The sequence below is a fragment of the Peromyscus eremicus genome, chromosome 1 (genome assembly GCF_949786415.1).
Source record: "Peromyscus eremicus chromosome 1, PerEre_H2_v1, whole genome shotgun sequence".
NCBI lineage: Eukaryota > Metazoa > Chordata > Mammalia > Rodentia > Cricetidae > Peromyscus > Peromyscus eremicus.
Window position 1 is genome coordinate 154,243,863 of NC_081416.1, and position 14,174 is coordinate 154,258,036.

General features: G+C 42.2%; 1 long non-coding RNA gene across 1 annotated transcript; it reads left to right on the forward strand.

Moving 5' to 3' along the window:
• The first annotated feature begins 1,114 nt into the window (after positions 1–1,114).
• LOC131902378 (uncharacterized) lies at positions 1,115–1,554 on the forward strand. The gene is made up of 2 exons (XR_009377077.1): positions 1,115–1,168; positions 1,411–1,554. It is a non-coding gene; the product is annotated as an uncharacterized LOC131902378 (long non-coding RNA).
• The last annotated feature ends 12,620 nt before the right edge of the window (positions 1,555–14,174 follow it).

Genomic DNA, 14,174 nt, shown 5'->3' on the forward strand with positions numbered 1-14,174 from the left:
AGCTTGATGCTTCTCAAATCCCATGACCTGACTTTAGGACCATCTAGCTGGACTGGATGTTTCTAAGACAGTTATGTTCCTGGGAGAACTTTAGACACAATGAGCAGTCATGTGAACACAACCAGCCAGCCTTTCCTCCATGGCAAATCCCCCAAAGAGGGACTCCCCAGGGCACTCTATGTCTCTGAGGGTCTTCACCCTCACTGGGTTAGAGGACAGGGGTCCATTTTAACATCCTCCCTGGAGGCCTCCTGGCCCTGTCTCCGCTGATCTCCTCTCTCAGGACACTAGCTTGGGAGGAAATGGGACCTTTATCAAATAAGCCCTGTTAGGCAGAAGCAGCTGCCTAACTCTCCAGCCCTTCTGATCCAAAGGTAGGTAGGCACTGAGGGCTCCTTCTCAAGATCTAAAACTTCCTGAAAGTTCCTCATTCATAGCAGTTTTCTTATAGGCCTTTGAAGAGAATATGTACAGCTCAACCTTATAAGGCTTTGTTCTCTCCCTGCCTACGTTCATTATAACTTGAAGGGTTTTATTTTGTAATTTAGTACCACTCATTGTGCAAAATAATAGGTTTGACAATGATATTTTCATTTGTGCACATAGTTGACTTTAGTCACATCCCCCTATTTCCTTTTCTTGCCCTGCCCTTCTTTCCGAATAGTCCCCTTTCTGCATTCATGTTCTATTTTCAATTTTAAACCTATTTTCTAAACTAGGAAGAATGCTGGTTTTGGTTTGCCTAATACTTTTTCCTTTAAATTAAAAAGAAGTATTTCATTACATGTATATACACATGTACATATGCATGCCATGACAAGAGTGTGGGTAGTCCATTCTCTTCTCTCCTTCCCTCTTGTGAGCACAGGGGCTCCAAAGCAGGTTGTCAGGCTCGGCAGCAGATGCCTTCACCTGCTGAGCCATCTCCCTGGTTCCCATATTGGACTTTCCAAGTCTGGCTTATTTTGCTTAACATGATGATATCAGGTTCCATCTATTTTCCTCCACTTTGTGACCGCATAAAGCATGGTTGCCCCTTTCTTTTTCATTCACCTAAAGAGTACTTTTTAGAGTTCCGTGGAAGTCACAATTCCAGATCAAAGTCTGACCACAAGAGACGCTAAGAGGGAGGGCGAAACTGATACAAACAAGCTGCCCCCTTTCCTAAGTAGGTGTCGTGGGTGCAGGGTGTCCATGGGGTGAGGATGAGGCTTCAGCATGCCCACAATGCATAGTAGAGAAGCACTCTTGTCATGGCGGGCTTCCTGGGTGGACTTGGCCTTTGCTCCTTCATCTGTGCAAGGAGGGCGCCCCAGGCCTTTTGGCACCAAGGGTACTCTTAGAGCCCCGACCTTCCTGGGTAATGTGCCCGCCTCTCTCCGCCAAAATTATAAAAGTATCTGGGCACAGGTGCGGATGCTGCCAGCCTCCAGGGCCAAGAAGCGGAAGCTCGGTGGAGGGAAATGAGACCGCACAGCCACGAGACCGTTAAGTGTTCCCAGAACACACGATGCTCCCAAATAAATGTGTCTCCAACATTATAACACCACAATATTCATACAGCTCATTACTGGTTTTAATTTTGCCTGCTGCTTATTTACTGTCTCCTTCCCCACTTTATGGCCAGGGTGGAAGAGTTACACACCCACGCCAAGAACGCAAGCCTGAAACTGAGTCTCTCAGCAGCCGCTGTTCAGCACTGTGCCCACACAACAGGGCAGGGCCTGCCTGGCAAACCTGCCTGGTGCCAGCAGCCTCCACCTCCTACAGTGTTGCTGTCTAGCTACAGTAGTTCCCACTCATGGAATGATTCCCTTCTTCTGGTGACCACAAACTATGGCATGTTCTGTGACTGTCAGGCAGACCCTTGAAGCCCATAGAGACACCGGAAAGCTGAAAGGCCTTGACATCCACAAAGGCCATTTCTCTAGCAGATAGTAGAGTTCTTCTGTCCTTGCTATGATGACTGGCCGACTCCTCCTCCAGGACATTCTGGGTACCAGGCACTGTTTGTCAGAAGCAAAGAGCCATCACTACCCTATCTGAACATCACACTGAGTATGGTAATCTCCCCCTGACATATCTGCCGAAGAGCAGACTCCATACCAGCCTTGAAGGTCAGTGCATGGACTTAATGACTTACTGAACAAAGAAACTAGAATCAACATTCATAGGCAGAGTGGCACACCTCTAATTCTAGCACTAGAGAGTTGGCTGCAAGGGGATGGGGAAAGTGAGGCCAGCTTGGGCTATGAGACAAAGAAAGAGGGAGAGGGACAAAATGGGAGGAGGGAGAGGGAAGGATGGGACGGAGAGAGGCCTTTCTGCTCATCATTGGGATTTTTTTAACCTTCAGAAAATTCTACTTTTTATGGCTTTTCCCCGTAAACAAAACAAAACCAAAAAAATCACCCAAGCTTCCGAAGACATTCTTGAGCTAGAATCTCTTTTATTAAATCCTGTTTCCAAAGCTGTAAAATCACCCTGTGTTCCCTGTAATCCATCTTGAAGAAACTAAGATGCACAAACAAAACCATTAATAATTGATTCCATTCTTCCGCCTCCATCCTCGGAAAATAACTACTGCTACAACCTGGACCATCTTCTTCCTGAATTGTGTTTTTGTCCATAAGCAGGAGGAAAGAGAGGGGACAGTAAGAGAGAGGGGAGAAAAGGGAAGGAGCGAGGGAGAAAGAGATGTAATAAAATTTAAATAAACAGAAGAAAATGTCTCAGTTGTTAAGAGCACTCACTGCTCTAGCAGAAGACCCAAGTTTGGTTCCCAGCACTGGCATTAGTTAGCTCACAACCATCTGTAACTCCAGCCCAAGGAGATCTGATACCTTCTTCTGGCCTCTGGGGGTACTGCTTACATGCAGTGGTGCACATACATGCAAGCAAAACATTCATACGCATAAAGTAAAATAAATCTTTGAAAAAACAAAAGAAAATCCTTTTTATAAGACTAAATATATGACAAAATAAGCTCTTGTTCTCATACATGTATGAGATTTCTCTATTACTCTTTCCCTCAGTGAATTGGCATGGTATCCCTTTGAGACAAAATTCTCTCTCTGTCTCTCTGTCTCTCTCTCTGTCTCTCTCTGTCTCTGTCTCTCTCTCTGTCTCTCTCTGTCTCTCTCTCTCTCTCTCTGTCTCTCTCTCTCTCTCTCTCTCTCTCTCTCTCTCTCTCTCTCTCTCTCTCCTCACTCCATAAATTCTGTACTTCTTATATACATAGTATGTTTACTCACTCCTCTGTTGATGGGCAGATTTCTTCTTCTCCATCTTTGAAAACACCACTTACCCATCCGCGAGTTACAGCTGTCCACTAGAATGTCTCAGTGCCAGGCACACCAGTGCTAGGCACAGTCTGGTATTAGCATACATACATAATACATTTCCCAAAAGCCTAAAGCAGGTAACTTTCCTTCCACGGCAGTAGCAGTGGCACCCATTTCTTTGCATCTTCGCCAACACATAACACAGTCACTCATGCATTTTTTTCCTCAGTCTAATGCAGAAATCATAGTATTTCACTCTTACCTTAATCTGTATTCTCCACAATTTGCAGAGGCTGGAGATTCTCCTGTGTTCCTTGTACCCTTACAAGTTTGTTTATTTGTATTCTCTTCTTGGGTTTGCCTCTTGATAACCTATGCCTGTTAGCCACCAGCTCACATTTTAGGGCTGGTTGGTGCTCTTTGCTTGTCATGTAGGATGATGCACTCCTCATCTGCCCAGTGTTTTAAAGTATCTGCTCCAATCTGTCTATCAGTGTGCAGCAACCAAACCTCCTCTTCTTTTGAACCTGCTGCCCTGGAGTTTCACGGTTTTAACTCACCATTCCCTGTTGTCATCGTTAGTCTCAGCTGTTAACTTGTCATAAACATAGAGTCACCTGGAAAGTGGGAAACTCCACAGAAGAATTTCCTCCAACAGATTGTTCTGTGGAGCACTTTCTTAATTGGTAATTATGAAGAAGGGCCTGGTCCACTGTGAGTGGTGCCATCCCTAGGCAGATAGACTTCAACTGTATTAGAAAGCAAGCTGAGAAAGCCAGAGAGAGCAAGGCAGGAAGTAGCATCACTCCCTGGCCTGTACTTCAGTTCTTGCCTCCAGGTTCTTGCCTTGAGTTCCTTTCCCGGCTTCCTTCAATGATGAACTATGATGTGGAAGTGTAAACAAATAAATACCTTTTTCCCTAAGATGCTTTTGGTCAGTGTTTTATCACAGCAACAAAAAAGTAAATTATGGCAGTTGTCATTGCTGGGCATGGCGCATCTCAGGCATCCTACCTCTGAGCCATTTTCAATTTTTATCTTGAGACAGTCTCATTAAGTTACTTTGAACTCACTCTGTAGCCCAGGTTGGACTAGAATTGTGATTCTCCTGCTTCATCCTTCCAAGCCATTAAGGTTCCTGGCCTGGACCACCAGGCCTGCCTTCCATGTACCTTCAACCATCTCCAGATCACCAATAAGCCAGAAAGTGCAGTAGGTACTATGTACGTGTTTGTCTTCTTGTATATTTTGAGGAACAATGAAAGAAAAATATCTGTGCAGATTTAGTGTGAACACGGGCATCTTGGGCTTGGCTATGTACATAGCACATGTTAGCCACCATCTCTTATTTTTCTGAAAATAAATTAAAAAATTGTTGACTCCCAGTAGATTGAATCCACATGTACAGAACCCAGGACAATGGACAGCCAGTTGCTTGTTCTAGTGCTAGAACCAGATTCAATCAGGCTTGTTTCATAATAGTTTTTGTGCTATGGTAGAGGCTCCCTAGCTCCAGTGAGTTCAGGTTTCAGTTTTTTTCCCATGGGTGTTTTGTAATGTGCATTGTGTTGGTAAAGTGCCCTGTGTTGTTTGAGCACACTGAGGAGCTGGCTCTGGAAGTCTTCCCCGCTTTGAGACCCAAGCATATTTGTTGCAAAGTGTCCTCCAAGGCCTCTTGTCTGGGGATGGGATGGTGTCCTCGACTCTGTGACTTGGAAGGAAGAGACCGCAAGACAGTCCAGCATCTCCTTAAAAACAATGACATGAAACCATTTGCAAACGTCATTGCTGCTCTTTCCCCATGACTAAATGTGCCTGCAGTGGGAGAAAAGGCGAGAGTCCAGCCATGGAGAGAACGCTCAACGGAAACGCTAGCTGACAGCTTCAACTTCCCCAATTTCTGCCGGGGGTTGTGAGTGACCAGTTTACTCATGTTTTGCTATGTTCCTATCAATGTGTCTGTCTGTCTGTCTGTCTATCTATCTATCTATCTATCTACTATCTATCTATCTATCTATCTATCTATCTATCTATCTTCTATCATCTATTATCTATCTTCTGTTAATCATCTATCTCCCATTGTATATCTATCATCTATCTATCTATTGTGTGTCTGTCATCTGTTAATCATTTGTCTATCATCTATCCATTCATCAATCTATTAATCTGTCAATCACCTATCATCTATCTATCTTCTATCTATGTCTCTAACTATCTATCTATCTATCTATCTATCTATCTATCTATCTATCTACCACTGATCCAACTGTCTATCCATTTATATACCATTCTAGCTACCTAGCAAACTTGGTATGTGTTCTTCAGTTTTACTTGCTATTTACTTAATAAACGTATTCAAACCAAAAGCATGACCATGATAGATCATTCTTTGAACCACACAGATATTGTATAAACTTGTCCTATAGGTATGTATTACACATGTTTTACTCCTCACACCACCCTACAAAAACTGCTCCTCATTTTGAAAAGGATAACGCTGAATACTCAACCTAGTCTGAAGATAATTTAGACACTCTGTTCCTTTATTCAGTTATAGTTATAGTTTTTTAATTAAAAATTGATTTTTTTAAATCTCTACATCTGATTTTTTTCTTGTTTTATTCCAGCAGATTCCATTCATTCATCTACAATTTTTTCCTGATTATTATTCCTGATTCTTTAATTGATCTTTGTTAGTATGTTAAAAGGGGAACTTTTTATACAATTGTAATTTATAACTAATTAATAATTATAAAACCATCTTCTCATATAATTATAATGATACTATTTATGTAGAATGATGGTTGACTATTTTGTTATTGGAAAATACCAAAATTATTGGTCCCATTGACAATGAAATTATCAGCCACATAAATTTTAATAAAATTGTTGCTAATCACACTTGAGGTCTTTTCAAAACTCATATTCTTCATAGTCCAAGGCGCTGTGGACTTTTGTATATGGCTTTTGATTCAGATAGTTTGGGCTATTTTGCTGCTAATCAGCAGAAAATTCTGTTGCAATTATTTTGCATTCTCAATATCAAATTAGGAAGCAAAGGCTTCTAGCAACTGATGGACTCTGTCACTTGGCTGACTTCACCATGGTACTGCTGACAAACATCATGCTTGGAGGTTGGATTGTGATTCAGCTAGAGGATTATAGGCAGGTAGTCCCTGCTGTGGGGTGAGCAGGCTTGGTGAAGAACCCTTCTCAGATGCTATGGGAATAGTTTCAAAACAGATCATAATTAACAATGACCCTACCGGCATTTAATCCAGGCCCAACATGGCCAGGCTGTGTCCTAAGGTCTTGGCAAGGGGTCTCATATTATCTTATTTCATCTTTATTGAGGTATAATTGATCCATAGGAATAGCAATATTTTCAAGGCATACTAATTGAGATTTTGATGTAAGTATACATTGAGAATAATCAACTCAATCAAGACAAATAGCATATTATTGCCTGTGTAGCTAACACTTTCTTCTCCCTCATCCTCTTCTCTCCTTCAATCTTTTCTTCCTTTCCTTTTCTCTCCCCTCCTCGACACTCTGACATAAGGTCTCATTACGCTGCTCAGTCTGGCCTGGATCTTCTGGGTCAAGCATCCTTGACTCTGCATCCTGAGCTGCTAGGGGTAGGGGTGCCCACCTCTAAGCCTGACTCTTCCATACTTCATTGAGGTAAAATCATTTCAGATTTACCTACTTATCCCTTTCACCATAGCTGAGATGTAGAAGAAACTGGATAGCCTCCCAGTGAACTGCTGGGTAAATAACTGTGGCCTACATACTTATGGGTGTGAAAATTACTCAGCTCTAAAGAAACAGTGGCCCTGCCATTGACAGCAGGGATGAACCTGGAGGGTATTATGCTGAGCAAAATAATACAGACACAGAGCATAAACATACTTCGCCATTCTTCTTCCATGTGGAAGCAGAGTTTGAACACATGTGCCCTAGTTTACCTTCTGTTGCTGTGATAAAGACCAGGACCAAAAGCAACTCCAGGAGGAAAGGGTTGACTTCATCTTACAACTCCCAGGTCATATTGCATCACTCATGTAGGGAAGCACGAAATCAAAGCAGGAACCTTGAGGTTCCTCTTCCAAGATGAGTCTAGCTTGTATCAGGTACACACACACACACACACACACACACACACACACACACACGTTTTAAAGAGTTGTTTTAAATTTGTGTGTGTGTGTGCATATGTGTGTGGATGTGGATCTGTGTATGCATGTGTGTGGAAGTGCCTGTGTGTGGATGTGTGCATTTATGTGTGTGCATGTATGTACATGTGTGTATGTGTGCATGTGTGCATGTGTATGTGTGTGTGAATGTGTGAATGTGCAAGTGTGTGTATGTACATGTGTGTGTGTGCATTGTGTGCACATGTGTACATGAGAACCAAGGAGGACATCAGGTGTCTAGGAAGGCAACCTGCAGTCCCCAGTGATCCTCCTGTGTCCACCCTCTCTGTCACTGGGATTAGCATGTAAACAGCCATGCCAGGCTTCACTGGTGGACACTTAGGATCCATCTGAAGTCCTTGTGATTGAGCAGTGTCTTAGTCACTGTTCTACTGCTGTGAAGAGACACCATGACCACAGCAACTTTTATAAAAGAAAGCATTTAGTTGAGGCTGGCTTACAGTTTCAGAGGTTCAGTCCATTATCCTCATGGCAGGGAGCATGGCAGCATGACATGGTCGCTGAGAGTTCTGCATCCAGACCCACAGGCATCAGAAAGAGAGAGATACTGGGCTGGCTTAAGCATTTGAAACCCTGAAGCCCACTCCCGGTGATACACTTCCTCCAACAAAGCCACACCTCTTAGTCCCTGTCTACATGAGCCTATGGGGACCATTCCTATGCAAACTACCATGAGCAGCAAACATTCTTACACATTGACCCATCTCTTCAACTCTTAAGAGTTTAAAATGAAATGTATACAGAATTCAAAAGTTTTTAAGGAAAACAAAAACATACAAACTTTCTGTTCTGATAAGGAAACAGAACGTTTTGATGATGCTCATTCTCCCAGCTTGATGCTGGTTTGAGTATTGTTTTGTGTGTGGTGATGAGGATGGATTCCAGGACCTGGTACATGCAAGGCAAGAGTTCTACCACCGAGCTACAATCCCAGCCCAGAATCTCACTGACTTGTCCCAGCTGGCCTTGAACTCTCTGTAGAACCCAGATAGCCCTTCAATGTGTAACCTGCTGGTCTCAGTTTCCCAGATAGATAGGATTGTGGGTGTACCCCACAATGCCTGGCCGTTGGGCAACTCAGAACAAAATCCTAACAGATCTTCTTTGGAGGATGAGGTGAAACTTGACAGAATGATTTTACATCATCAGCAAAAGCTCATTGCTGATGATGCCAGAAATTTTGAGAAAAATCACACCCAGAAACAGTGAATTTCAACCATTATGTATGCATGCACGTGAGTGTCTACAAGGGATAGGCTCATATTTTTTTGTTGGACATTTTGAAGAAAAGAATATTTTACCAGATCCTTTCAAGGGAATGACTAGAATTTCTCAAAAAAGAGAATACAGTCCAAAAATAAAATGAGGCTAAGTTTTAGTCTTAATTTTTTAATTAATATATGTTTTAAAATATACAGTAAATGACTATGAGATTCTTTTATGCATCTAAGAGAAAAACAGACCTGTGATAGAAAAAGGAAAATCCTCTCTACCTAAACTAACTAGCGTGCATATTGTAATGAGTCTAATTCATTTTAATGTCAGGAAATGATGAAAATATTGCCTGACCTTGAAATATAGATTCATTTCAAGGAATGACAGGTAAATTGTGTTGCTTCTCAATCTCTGCCCTTTTTCTTCTCCTGCCCAAGCACGCGCTACAGATCTGGGGGAAGCAGTCTACAACGCTTGTTGTTTAACTTGCCTGGATTAAAAAAAAATTTATTTTTAATTGTGTGTGTGTGTGTGTGTGTATGTGTGTGTGTGTGTGTGCGTGCGTGTGTGTATACATGCATCCATGAGTACAGGTGCCCATGGAGTCCAGAAGAGGCTGTCAAATTCCCCCATCTGAAGTTATAGATGGTTGTGAGCTGCCAGATGTGGATGCTAGGAACTGAACTCAGGCTCTCTGAAAGAGCAGTGTGTGTGTGTGTGCTCTTAACCACTGAACCATCCCACCCACCCCCATCTGCCTTCTGAACAGTATTTATCAATATATGTAATTATACCAAAAGGTAAAAATCTTACAGATGTGAAGTAACCATTCAGAACATCTGGATTCTGTTTCTCATGCATGGATGGTCTTTGTTCATAGACACTTACACGTGTATGAATCTTGCATAAGCATGGTAGTGTCTCTCAAGCCCTATCCCCAAAATACCACATCCTATGCACACTCGGCCTACTACCCCACATATTTTCTTCCCGCTTGATATTATTAATAATATGCATGCATTATTTTAATATAAAATATCATCATCAATCTAAATTGCCTTTGTTAACTTCTATTGAATTACTTTTAAATAGCAAAATAATAAAATATTTCAATTAAAATCATTAATTATACTTAAATCTCACTATCATTGTTGCACATTTTTCTTAAATTAACAGTCATAGCACTGACCAGCAAAAACCTGTACAATGAGGGAAATGTTCCTATTCCAGGCTATTCAATACACTCCTTACTAGGTTTCTGTGAAGTAGGATACTCTAAACAAGGGCATATTTGAGTGAGAACTGCACTGTAAATTTACTGAAGTTCAACAGCCTAATTGTGATAAAATGAAAGACAGAATGTTAAAAAAAAACATTGCTATAAACATTGAACCACAAATTTCTCCTTTTGACAATCGTGTTCCTTAAAAACATCATAGTAAGGGGGAAAACTCTCAGAAATAATAAAAGATTTTGCTGCGGTCACTACATATGAGCAAAATATGCAAAAATCGGTAGCTACTCAGTGCTAAGCACCTGGTGTGGAAATAGTAAAAATGATTTCATTTGCCATAGCAGCAAAAAATGACAAAACATGAGGCTGTTGAGGTGGCTCATTTGTCAGGAGCACTCGCTGCCTTGCAGAGGACTCCAGTGTGTTTACCCACCTCAGTCAGTCCACAGCGGCCTGGAACTCCAGCTCCAGGGGAGCTGACGCCCTATTCTGACCTCCACAGACACCTGAACTGACTCATGCACATGCCCACACACAGACACTCACACATACACATAAATAAAAATCAAGACCAAAAAAAAAAAAAAAAAAACCACTAAATGACATACTTGGTAGGAAACCACATGACGCAAATTTAAAGTTGTAGCCGAAGGGATGAAATAAAACAACATATCTAGAAACCAATATCATGTCCTAGATGAAAAATCATATTAACATACATTAATTCTAAAATTAATTTTTGCATTTAATCAGTTACTGCTGGAATTCCAAAGGGTTAAGATGACCCTTAAGTTCATATGGACAGTATGCCTAAGATGTGCCTCAGAAATGTTGTCTGAGTGAGTGGGTACTTACTTCACATCTTATTGGAACTTTCTCAAAATGCATAAAAAAAAGAGAGCCAAGGTGGTGGTAAATGCCTAAAACTCCAACACCCTGGAGACTGAGGGAGGTGGATCTCCTAAGGCTAGCCTGGGCTACATAGTGAGACGATCTTAAAAAAGGAAAAGAGGGTGAGAGAGAAGGAAAGAGGTGGGGGGGAGACATAGCAGGGGAGGAGGGAAGACAAGGGGGAGAAAAGGAAAGGGATTGTGGGAGGGAGACTATGGAACCATGGGAATGAATTGAAAATCCAAATTTTGATCCCAGCATACATAAAATTAATAGTTACAAATATCTTCATTCAGTTCTTAAGTAAGAAGAAAAATGGATCATTTGATGAATGATGCCGGAAAACTGCATTTTTTTTAACTCACCTGGTATTAAATTTTGTAGTGAATTTTTATAACTGTACACAAAAGTAAATTTCACTAGGTAAAAGACTTAAATGAAACAATCTTAGGAGAAAACCCAAAGACCGATCATGCAAACCAGGTGTTAAAGCAGGCTTCCTAACTAAGAATGGAGATTCAGTCTAAAAACGGTAAAAAGTAGTTACAAATGAGCAAACATGGCTTTGAAACATTAATTTGGAAAAAAAAATATATACCGTCAACAGAGGTAACGAACAAATGATACATCTTGAAAGCAGTGTATGTAATAAGGTTAATTCCGGCATCGCTTAAGACTCAGGCAAACCAATTAGAAAAAGAAACGTAAACCAATGTTTAAAAACTGTGAGGCAGAGCATCATGAGCTGAGTGAGCATGCGCAGATGCAGCGAGACGCCAAGCCAGCTCAGATGGACACGCAACTGAACTTAGCTTAGCTTAGCTCTGTGGACTGCTTCTTGGGTCCTGTCAGTCAGCCCTCGTGGAGAAGTATCTCTGAGCCAGGGATTAAAACAGCATGATCTTCACCATAGCCTCACAACAGGGAGGAAAATGTAGATTTACACTTCTTGTAAATCAGAAGCTTCCTGCCACCCAAAACACAAAAAGCAAAGGACCACCTCCTGCCTCAGCATCTCTAAACCTCCGGACCAACACAGAGAGTCAATGGACACCATAGACCAAGGCCTCACCCCCTCATACTGTGGGCTGACTGTGGTGATAGACAGTCTGGATATGTGAACTTCGAAAAAGCTGATTGGAATCTTCCAGGAACCCCTCCACCAGCATCCAGGGCAGGTGATTGTCTAACCTCCAATTCACAGAGGCTGTCTGCCTCATTTCAAACACATTTACTCGTTCGCTTGTAATTTCTGTGATGCTGGAGATGAAATCAGAGATTCTGCTCACTGGGGGATTCCAGCCACACCCCAGCCCTTCACTGGGGGATTCTAGACAGGGGCTCTACCACTGAGCCACACCCCAGCCCCTCACTGAGGGATTCTAGGCAGGGGCTCTACCACTGAGACACACCTCCAGCTCCTCACTGGAGGATTCTAGGCAGGTGTTCTATCACTTATCCACACCCCAGCCCCTCAGGATTCAAGGCAAAAGCTCTACACTAAGCTACATACCAACCCCTCAGTGGGAATTCTAGGCAAGTGTTCTACCACTGAGCCATGCACCTATCTCTTTCTTTCTTTCTTTCTTTCTTTCTTTCTTTCTTTCTTTCTTTCTTTCTTTCTTTCTTAGTGTAAAAAGAATAACTATACCTTTACAGAGTTCATCAAGATGTTTTGAGAATCTTCTGTTTTCTGTGTTGATCAACTTAAGATATTTAGGTCATCTATCATCTCAAATACTTTTCATATCTTTGTGATGAGAGCATTGACATTGTTATGACCACTCTGTGAACTGTACTTACTGTACATGGAACACATTATCAACCTTTATTCCCACTGTCAACTACAACTCTGTACTGATGGCTGTGTCTCTGTCATGCCCTTCTCCTTCCCTCCTCAGACTTCTGCTCACTGCCTGTGAGAGCTTACTTTTTGTTTTTTGTTTTTTATATTCTGTCTCTGAATGAGATCATGTGCTATTTGTCTTTCTCTATCTGGCTTGTTTGACTTAACATTATCATTTACATTTATCAATGTGAAGCAAATGACAGGATTTTGTTCTCCTTGCACAGCTGAATAGTATTTGTGTGTGTGTGTGTGTGTGTGTGTGCACATGTGCATGAACCACATTTTAAAGAAGGAAACAAGGAAGTAGACTTCCACTGAGGCAGAAGAAAGGCTTCCTCATTCTGCATTTGCAGTCTCCTCCCTCCACAGTCTCCACAGCAGGAAAGGCTTATTCTTCTGGAGAATCTGAGTGAGCCTATGCAGTGAGAAAAATCCATCCTTGTGCTCTACCCTGGGTAGTAAGAAGCCTGAGAATTATTCAAGGCTTCATCTGGCTGCCTGCAGTGACCATCCCCACATCTTGCTTGCCCTGTGCAATATCTCCTCAGCTTCTCAGGCCACCACATTTGCCTACAACAAGGTAGGAAAAAATCAACATTGCCAACTTCAACCTAGATTTGATTTATTTACATTCTTGGTGTTGTGTGGAGGTTTTTCTTCAGGTCATCACCAGATGCCATCTTAGACATTGCCTTGTAGCCATAGCAGCCAAAGCAGAACATTATGGTGGTAGCCAGGTCTATGGTAATAGAATTGGAACTATTGCTGCTCCCTGGATTCCAGCTGCTCTGTGGCACTATTCCTGGGGATACATGAACAAATGCCTACTCACCATTGACGGGGAACCAATGACAGACCAAAATCCAATTGGGGAACCAATGAGTCTTGTTGGAGTTACTTATAGCAAGATGGATGAGGCTTTTCTTATAGGAGCAGAAATGACCCAAAGACAGCCGTATCATGAAAGCCAACCCCAGCATAGGTATCAGCTCATGAAAGCTGTGAACTCAGAGCACACTGCACAGCCTGCATACAGCTCAGCAGGGCAGAGAGTGTCTTTTTCAGAGAGCTCATGTGGTCTGAGCCTCTTCTAGGCAGCTTGACTGATCTCTGTTTCTAGGTGACTTGGTTGGTCTTTGTTCCAGGTGGCTTGGCTGCTCTGGGAGTCTCTCAGAAGTCCATGTTGCTTATACGTGCTGCGGGGCAGGGGGACATAGTGAATCTGGTCAGCTTCAGGGACTTCCTGAAATCTTTGAGTTGTTTACTTCCTGAGTTTTAGGAGCCTCCCTGCTGGATGGAATGTTTCACCTAATCTTAGAACATCCTGTGTCTTAATGAGGTTCCCTCCCACATGGGATGTTTTATCTCAGAGAAAATTGCTGTACCATAGTGACCTAATTCCACCAGTCAAGCTCTACCACCTAAAGACTCCACAGCCTTCCAAAATGGTGTCACCATCTAAAGGACAAGCATTGGATCTGTAG